Source organism: Brachyhypopomus gauderio, unplaced genomic scaffold, assembly GCF_052324685.1.
Source record: "Brachyhypopomus gauderio isolate BG-103 unplaced genomic scaffold, BGAUD_0.2 sc346, whole genome shotgun sequence".
Classification (NCBI taxonomy): Eukaryota; Metazoa; Chordata; class Actinopteri; order Gymnotiformes; family Hypopomidae; genus Brachyhypopomus; species Brachyhypopomus gauderio.
This window is the reverse complement of record NW_027507167.1, coordinates 22501-31595: the sequence shown is the minus strand read 5'-3', so window position 1 is coordinate 31595 and position 9095 is coordinate 22501.

Genomic DNA, 9095 nt, shown 5'->3' with positions numbered 1-9095 from the left:
TCTATGCCTCTGGTATATTTAATTTAAAAAGGCCTCTATTTTATTCTAAGTGTCTATGCCTCTGGTATATTTAATTTAAAAAGGCCTCTATTTTATTCTAAGTGTCTATGCTACTGGTATATTTTATTTAAAACGGCCTCTTTTTTATTCTAAGTGTCTATGCTGCTGGTATATTCTTGGACTTTGAAAAATCTTAACAGCGCCTAACCCTTAAATAGGGATGGTCGGAATACGGAACACGCAATACGCAATGTGCAATCCCAGCGCGACCTACTGCTTAGGGATGGCTGCAATACGGAACACGCAATGCGCAATACGCAATGAGCAATCCCAGCGCGACCTACTGCTTAGGGATGGCTGCAATACGGAACACGCAATACGCAATGAGCAATCCCAGCGCGACCTACTGCTTAGGGATGGCTGCAATACGGAACACGCAATGCGCAATGTGGAATGTGCCTTTCCCGCCCTCTTGATTAGGGACCAGGTGTGTTCTATTAAGGAAGCTTAATAACTTTACCTCATGCCCAGATGAGTGCACCTTCATTGGACACTCCAAGTGGACAGATGTGTCTGGAGGAGCCACCCAGTGGCAAATGCGTATGGTATAACAGAAAAAATGGACTTAGTGCATTTTCTGATCAGACACTTCAGACTGGATTTACACCTATTTCTAAGCAAGATAGAGAAAAAAACTGACAATTTTTCTTGATCCTGGGGATGTACCTGAGCTAAAGAGCATGTTTTTTGGACACTTTTATGCTTTTTTCACTAAAAGCCACCACCTGCTGCTGGTATATTTAAGGACTCTGTGCATTGCCTGAAGATTACTACTTGTATATGGTCTAACTCAGGAAGGGAAATAGACTAATTTCCAACAAAAACCTCATGCTACTGGTAAATTTAAGGACTCTGTGCATTGCCTGAAGATTACTACTTGTATATGGTCTAACTCAGGAAGGGAAATAGACTAATTTCCAACAAAAACCTCATGCTACTGGTAAATTTAAGGACTCTGTGCATTGCCTGAAGATTACTACTTGTATATGGTCTAACTCAGGAAGGGAAATAGACTAATTTCCAACAAAAACCTCATGCTACTGGTAAATTTAAGGACTCTGTGCATTGCCTGAAGATTACTACTTGTATAAGGTATAACTCAGGAAGGGAAATAGACTAATTTCCAACAAAAACCTCATGCTACTGGTATATTTAAGGACTCTGTGCATTGCCTGATATGACACTTCAGAGTCAATTTACACCTATTTCTAAGCAAGATAGAAAAAAAAACTGACAATTTTTCTTGATCCTGGGGATGTACCCGAGCTAAAGAGCATGTTTTTCGGACACTTTTATGCTTTTTTCCCTTAAAGCCACCACCTGGCAATGTTATAGCATTGGACTCTGTGCATTTCCTGAAGAAAATATCTTGTGTATGGTCTAACAAAGTAAGGGACATAGACTAATTCACTCATAAAACTCCATGCTTCTGGTATATTTAGGGACTTTGTGCAATTTCTGACTTGAAAACCTCCACATGATGTTGGTATAATAACTTTACCTCATGCCCAGATGAGTGCACCTTCATCGGACACTTCAACTAGGCTGAGGTGTCTGGAGGGTCCACCCAGTGGCACGTACATATGGTATAACAGAAAAAAAACGATGGAGTACCGGTGACATCTTGTGGACTTTAAGAGTCAATGCGCCTTCCAAATAAGATTAAACTGTGCACTTTTTTTCTAACAGCATTTAACCATGGTATAATTTAAACTAAACTCTCCTCTTTTATTCTAAGTTCATTTGGCCATGGTATATTTTATTTAAAATGGCCTTTTTTACTCAAAGTGTCTTTTCTACTGGTATATTTAATTTAAAAAGGCCTCTATTTTATTCTAAGTGTCTATGCCTCTGGTATATTTAATTTAAAAAGGCCTCTTTTTTATTCTAAGTGTCTATGCCTCTGGTATATTTAATTTAAAAAGGCCTCTTTTTTATTCTAAGTGTCTATGCCTCTGGTATATTTAATTTAAAAAGGCCTCTATTTTATTCTAAGTGTCTATGCCTCTGGTATATTTAATTTAAAAAGGCCTCTTTTTTATTCTAAGTGTCTATGCCTCTGGTATATTTAATTTAAAAAGGCCTCTATTTTATTCTAAGTGTCTATGCCTCTGGTATATTTAATTTAAAAAGGCCTCTATTTTATTCTAAGTGTCTATGCCTCTGGTATATTTAATTTAAAAAGGCCTCTATTTTATTCTAAGTGTCTATGCCTCTGGTATATTTAATTTAAAAAGGCCTCTATTTTATTCTAAGTGTCTATGCCTCTGGTATATTTAATTTAAAAAGGTCTCTATTTTAGTCTAAGTGTCTATGCTACTGGTATATTTTATTTAAAACGGCCTCTATTTTAGTCTAAGTGTCTATGCCTCTGGTATATTTAATTTAAAAAGGCCTCTATTTTATTCTAAGTGTCTATGCCTCTGGTATATTTAATTTAAAAAGGCCTCTATTTTATTCTAAGTGTCTATGCTACTGGTATATTTTATTTAAAACGGCCTCTTTTTTATTCTAAGTGTCTATGCTGCTGGTATATTCTTGGACTTTGAAAAATCTTAACAGCGCCTAACCCTTAAATAGGGATGGTCGGAATACGGAACACGCAATACGCAATGTGCAATCCCAGCGCGACCTACTGCTTAGGGATGGCTGCAATACGGAACACGCAATGCGCAATACGCAATGAGCAATCCCAGCGCGACCTACTGCTTAGGGATGGCTGCAATACGGAACACGCAATACGCAATGAGCAATCCCAGCGCGACCTACTGCTTAGGGATGGCTGCAATACGGAACACGCAATGCGCAATGTGGAATGTGCCTTTCCCGCCCTCTTGATTAGGGACCAGGTGTGTTCTATTAAGGAAGCTTAATAACTTTACCTCATGCCCAGATGAGTGCACCTTCATTGGACACTCCAAGTGGACAGATGTGTCTGGAGGAGCCACCCAGTGGCAAATGCGTATGGTATAACAGAAAAAATGGACTTAGTGCATTTTCTGATCAGACACTTCAGACTGGATTTACACCTATTTCTAAGCAAGATAGAGAAAAAAACTGACAATTTTTCTTGATCCTGGGGATGTACCTGAGCTAAAGAGCATGTTTTTTGGACACTTTTATGCTTTTTTCACTAAAAGCCACCACCTGCTGCTGGTATATTTAAGGACTCTGTGCATTGCCTGAAGATTACTACTTGTATATGGTCTAACTCAGGAAGGGAAATAGACTAATTTCCAACAAAAACCTCATGCTACTGGTAAATTTAAGGACTCTGTGCATTGCCTGAAGATTACTACTTGTATATGGTCTAACTCAGGAAGGGAAATAGACTAATTTCCAACAAAAACCTCATGCTACTGGTAAATTTAAGGACTCTGTGCATTGCCTGAAGATTACTACTTGTATATGGTCTAACTCAGGAAGGGAAATAGACTAATTTCCAACAAAAACCTCATGCTACTGGTAAATTTAAGGACTCTGTGCATTGCCTGAAGATTACTACTTGTATAAGGTATAACTCAGGAAGGGAAATAGACTAATTTCCAACAAAAACCTCATGCTACTGGTATATTTAAGGACTCTGTGCATTGCCTGATATGACACTTCAGAGTCAATTTACACCTATTTCTAAGCAAGATAGAAAAAAAAACTGACAATTTTTCTTGATCCTGGGGATGTACCCGAGCTAAAGAGCATGTTTTTCGGACACTTTTATGCTTTTTTCCCTTAAAGCCACCACCTGGCAATGTTATAGCATTGGACTCTGTGCATTTCCTGAAGAAAATATCTTGTGTATGGTCTAACAAAGTAAGGGACATAGACTAATTCACTCATAAAACTCCATGCTTCTGGTATATTTAGGGACTTTGTGCAATTTCTGACTTGAAAACCTCCACATGATGTTGGTATAATAACTTTACCTCATGCCCAGATGAGTGCACCTTCATCGGACACTTCAACTAGGCTGAGGTGTCTGGAGGGTCCACCCAGTGGCACGTACATATGGTATAACAGAAAAAAAACGATGGAGTACCGGTGACATCTTGTGGACTTTAAGAGTCAATGCGCCTTCCAAATAAGATTAAACTGTGCACTTTTTTTCTAACAGCATTTAACCATGGTATAATTTAAACTAAACTCTCCTCTTTTATTCTAAGTTCATTTGGCCATGGTATATTTTATTTAAAATGGCCTTTTTTACTCAAAGTGTCTTTTCTACTGGTATATTTAATTTAAAAAGGCCTCTATTTTATTCTAAGTGTCTATGCCTCTGGTATATTTAATTTAAAAAGGCCTCTTTTTTATTCTAAGTGTCTATGCCTCTGGTATATTTAATTTAAAAAGGCCTCTTTTTTATTCTAAGTGTCTATGCCTCTGGTATATTTAATTTAAAAAGGCCTCTATTTTATTCTAAGTGTCTATGCCTCTGGTATATTTAATTTAAAAAGGCCTCTTTTTTATTCTAAGTGTCTATGCCTCTGGTATATTTAATTTAAAAAGGCCTCTATTTTATTCTAAGTGTCTATGCCTCTGGTATATTTAATTTAAAAAGGCCTCTATTTTATTCTAAGTGTCTATGCCTCTGGTATATTTAATTTAAAAAGGCCTCTTTTTTATTCTAAGTGTCTATGCCTCTGGTATATTTAATTTAAAAAGGCCTCTATTTTTTTTCTAAGTGTCTATGCCTCTGGTATATTTTATTTAAAACGGCCTCTATTTTTTTCTAAGTGTCTATGCCTCTGGTATATTTAATTTAAAAAGGCCTCTATTTTTTTCTAAGTGTCTATGCCTCTGGTATATTTAATTTAAAAAGGCAATACGGAACACGCAATGCGCAATGTGGAATGTGCCTTTCCCGCCCTCTTGATTAGGGACCAGGTGTGTTCTATTAAGGAAGCTTAATTAGCATCACAGCGGCTTGAAGATGGCAGGCAGACAGACGGTAAGTACCAGCATTTCGGGCATTTTAAAACTAAATTAATCATATAAATTATAACTAATTTTGTCTCTTTTTTTCACTATCTTTGGCAGAAATGTCCAATGTGTAAAGTTAAGTGCACTAGGCTGAAAAAACACTTAAAAACGGTTCATGAAATCGATGACAAGGAGACCGGTTTGATAGCTAGGCTGGCTAGCAATCGTTGTTCAGTACGGCTAGATTGTGAAATCTGTGACAAGAAGTCTTTGGTGAGGTTGGACATGCACTTAAGCTCTACCCATAATGTACACGGTACCCAAAAAATGAAAATGGTAGCCCAGGCGAAGCGACTTTTTATGGGCAAATTGTTAGAGAAATACCGTAAGACCCAGAGTTCAAAAGACAGTGTAGCCTGTGAGACACCCGAGGAAACTGGTGACAGCCAAACTACATTTAACCCAGAGCCGGACACGTCTGAAGGGTCAAACTGTGATGGCCATGCCGTGGAAGAACCGGCATCCAGCCATTCTGAGTACGAGGCGGTGGGTTCACCATCAAGCTCAAGCGATTCTGAGGCCGAAGGCAACACACTTAGGAAGGGGAGGCATTTGATCTTACCCGAAGCTTTGGAAGGAACCAGGGTGGAAGTGGCCCTAGACGACTACCAGGCCTTTCACGTACGCTCTAATCCCACAGTGAAAGACTCAGAAAACGGCCAACAAAGAAGGACGCACGCCCTAAAATTCATTCTCCACATGGCCGAAGACACAAGCAAGCACGACTTCCATAGCCTTAAATTCATCCACAACCTGGAGAGACTAAGACAGTGGCCGTCTGCTCTGATCCAAAGCAAGTATAGCCACCCTACGGTACATATCATGCTTATAAACGCTATGTCTTTTATAAAGCACGCACGAGCCTTCCACCTGGACACACTGGGCCTTCAAACACACCAGATCAAACAGATACTCCTTCAAATCAAAAAGCTACTGAAGGATCACACTAGACATATGAGATGCCACCGGCAGGCAGTGAGAAGACTTAAATCAAGTATGTTGACATCCACATGCACATTCTGGAGAAATTACATCCATATGCATATGGTATAACCTTTGACTTATCCACTTACAGAACAACTAAAATCCACCCAGGATTTTGAGAGATTTATGAAGATAGCAGTAGTGGAAATACCCAGGCTCATAGGTGAGTGCCATAATACAGACATATCAAGCCCGCAACAGGTGCACATTTATAGGCATACATGTTTTAAACATGGTGGTTTTATCTTCCAGACCAGATGAGGGAGGAGGCCAGAGACGACACATATTGCCTCTTACAAGGGTATCTGACAGGGTATCTCGGGATGGTAACAGGCCATAGACCTGTGGTTCTTTACAATATGACCAAGGACCAAGTAGACAACGCAGACCAAGATGACAAAGGCCGTACAGTCGTCTGGGTAAGCCCACATAAGTCCACCTTACCCCCGCCACACACAGTAACATGAGAGGCATGGGTCTTTTGTAACATCCATATTTCCCCAGGTTGATCGACACAAAACGGACAGGAGATACGGCTCGGCATACCTCGCCCTGATGCCTGAAGAGGCTACATGGTTAAGAGCCATGGCTGACATCTCTTACTGCTATGGAGACAAAAAGTGCTTGTATGTCTTTCAGAGTCAAGGGAAAAAAATGACCAAAATTACCCACCTCTTTCAAAGGGCATGGAAACATGCAGGCATGGATGGACCTATCGGGTTTACCATAATCCGAACATCAGTCAGTAACCAAGTCAGACATCTCAGCACTGAGAACCGCATGTTAGTTTGTAAAAGCATGTGCCATACCATGGAGACTGCAGATCGGTTCTATGCATCTATACCTACCCTGAGTGATGCATTCAGGGTAAGAGAACTCAGAATGCAGGCATTGGATGAACCAATAAAAGGTTGAAAGAGTTATTCGTCTCTGTGTCTATTTAAAACATCCAGAAAATCATCATTCTGTATAAAATACATTGCCTAAAAAGGTGCACTAAGAGCCGGCCACACACAGTAGGATGAGAGCCCTGGATGATTTAATACATCCAGAAAATCATCATTCTGTATAAAATACATTGCCTAAAAAGGTGCACTAAGAGCCGGCCACACACAGTAGGATGAGAGCCCTGGATGATTTAATACATCCAGAAAATCATCATTCTGTATAAAATACATTGCCTAAAAAGGTGCACTAAGAGCCGGCCACACACAGTAGGATGAGAGCCCTGGATGATTTAATACATCCAGAAAATCATCATTCTGTATAAAATACATTGCCTAAAAAGGTGCACTAAGAGCCGGCCACACACAGTAGGATGAGAGCCCTGGATGATTTAATACATCCAGAAAATCATCATTCTGTATAAAATACATTGCCTAAAAAGGTGCACTAAGAGCCGGCCACACACAGTAGGATGAGAGCCCTGGATGATTTAATACATCCAGAAAATCATCATTCTGTATAAAATACATTGCCTAAAAAGGTGCACTAAGAGCCGGCCACACACAGTAGGATGAGAGCCCTGGATGATTTAATACATCCAGAAAATCATCATTCTGTATAAAATACATTGCCTAAAAAGGTGCACTAAGAGCCGGCCACACACAGTAGGATGAGAGCCCTGGATGATTTAATACATCCAGAAAATCATCATTCTGTATAAAATACATTGCCTAAAAAGGTGCACTAAGAGCCGGCCACACACAGTAGGATGAGAGCCCTGGATGATTTAATACATCCAGAAAATCATCATTCTGTATAAAATACATTGCCTAAAAAGGTGCACTAAGAGCCGGCCACACACAGTAGGATGAGAGCCCTGGATGATTTAATACATCCAGAAAATCATCATTCTGTATAAAATACATTGCCTAAAAAGGTGCACTAAGAGCCGGCCACACACAGTAGGATGAGAGCCCTGGATGATTTAATACATCCAGAAAATCATCATTCTGTATAAAATACATTGCCTAAAAAGGTGCACTAAGAGCCGGCCACACACAGTAGGATGAGAGCCCTGGATGATTTAATACATCCAGAAAATCATCATTCTGTATAAAATACATTGCCTAAAAAGGTGCACTAAGAGCCGGCCACACACAGTAGGATGAGAGCCCTGGATGATTTAATACATCCAGAAAATCATCATTCTGTATAAAATACATTGCCTAAAAAGGTGCACTAAGAGCCGGCCACACACAGTAGGATGAGAGCCCTGGATGATTTAATACATCCAGAAAATCATCATTCTGTATAAAATACATTGCCTAAAAAGGTGCACTAAGAGCCGGCCACACACAGTAGGATGAGAGCCCTGGATGATTTAATACATCCAGAAAATCATCATTCTGTATAAAATACATTGCCTAAAAAGGTGCACTAAGAGCCGGCCACACACAGTAGGATGAGAGCCCTGGATGATTTAATACATCCAGAAAATCATTATTCTGTATTAAATACATAGCCTAAGAATGTGCACTAAGAGCCGGCCACACACAGTAGGCTTATAGGCCTGAATTTAATTCCTCCAGAAACATATGGTATACAGCTTTAAGGAGGAAAATAATTACTACGGTGGAGTAATGCTGCCATCTTTTGGACTTTAAACGCCGGTGCGCCCTGCACATTTGAATGCAAAATGCTGGGTCTTTTTTTTCCTCCATAAATTAGTAAAATGTTTAAAATAGTTACCCCACTTTAGGCATACTCTGAGCCCGCCACACACAGTAGGATGAGACACATGGATGATTTAATACATCCAGAAATTAGTAAAATGTTTAAAATAGTTACCCCACCTTAGGCATACTCTGAGCCCGCCACACACACTAGGATGAGACACATGGATGATTTAATACATCCAGAAATTAGTAAAATGTTTAAAATAGTTACCCCACCTTAGGCATACTCTGAGCCCGCCACACACACTAGGATGAGACACATGGATGATTTAATACATCCAGAAATTAGTAAAATGTTTAAAATAGTTACCCCACCTTAGGCATACTCTGAGCCCGCCACACACACTAGGATGAGACACATGGATGATTTAATACATCCAGAAATTAGTAAAA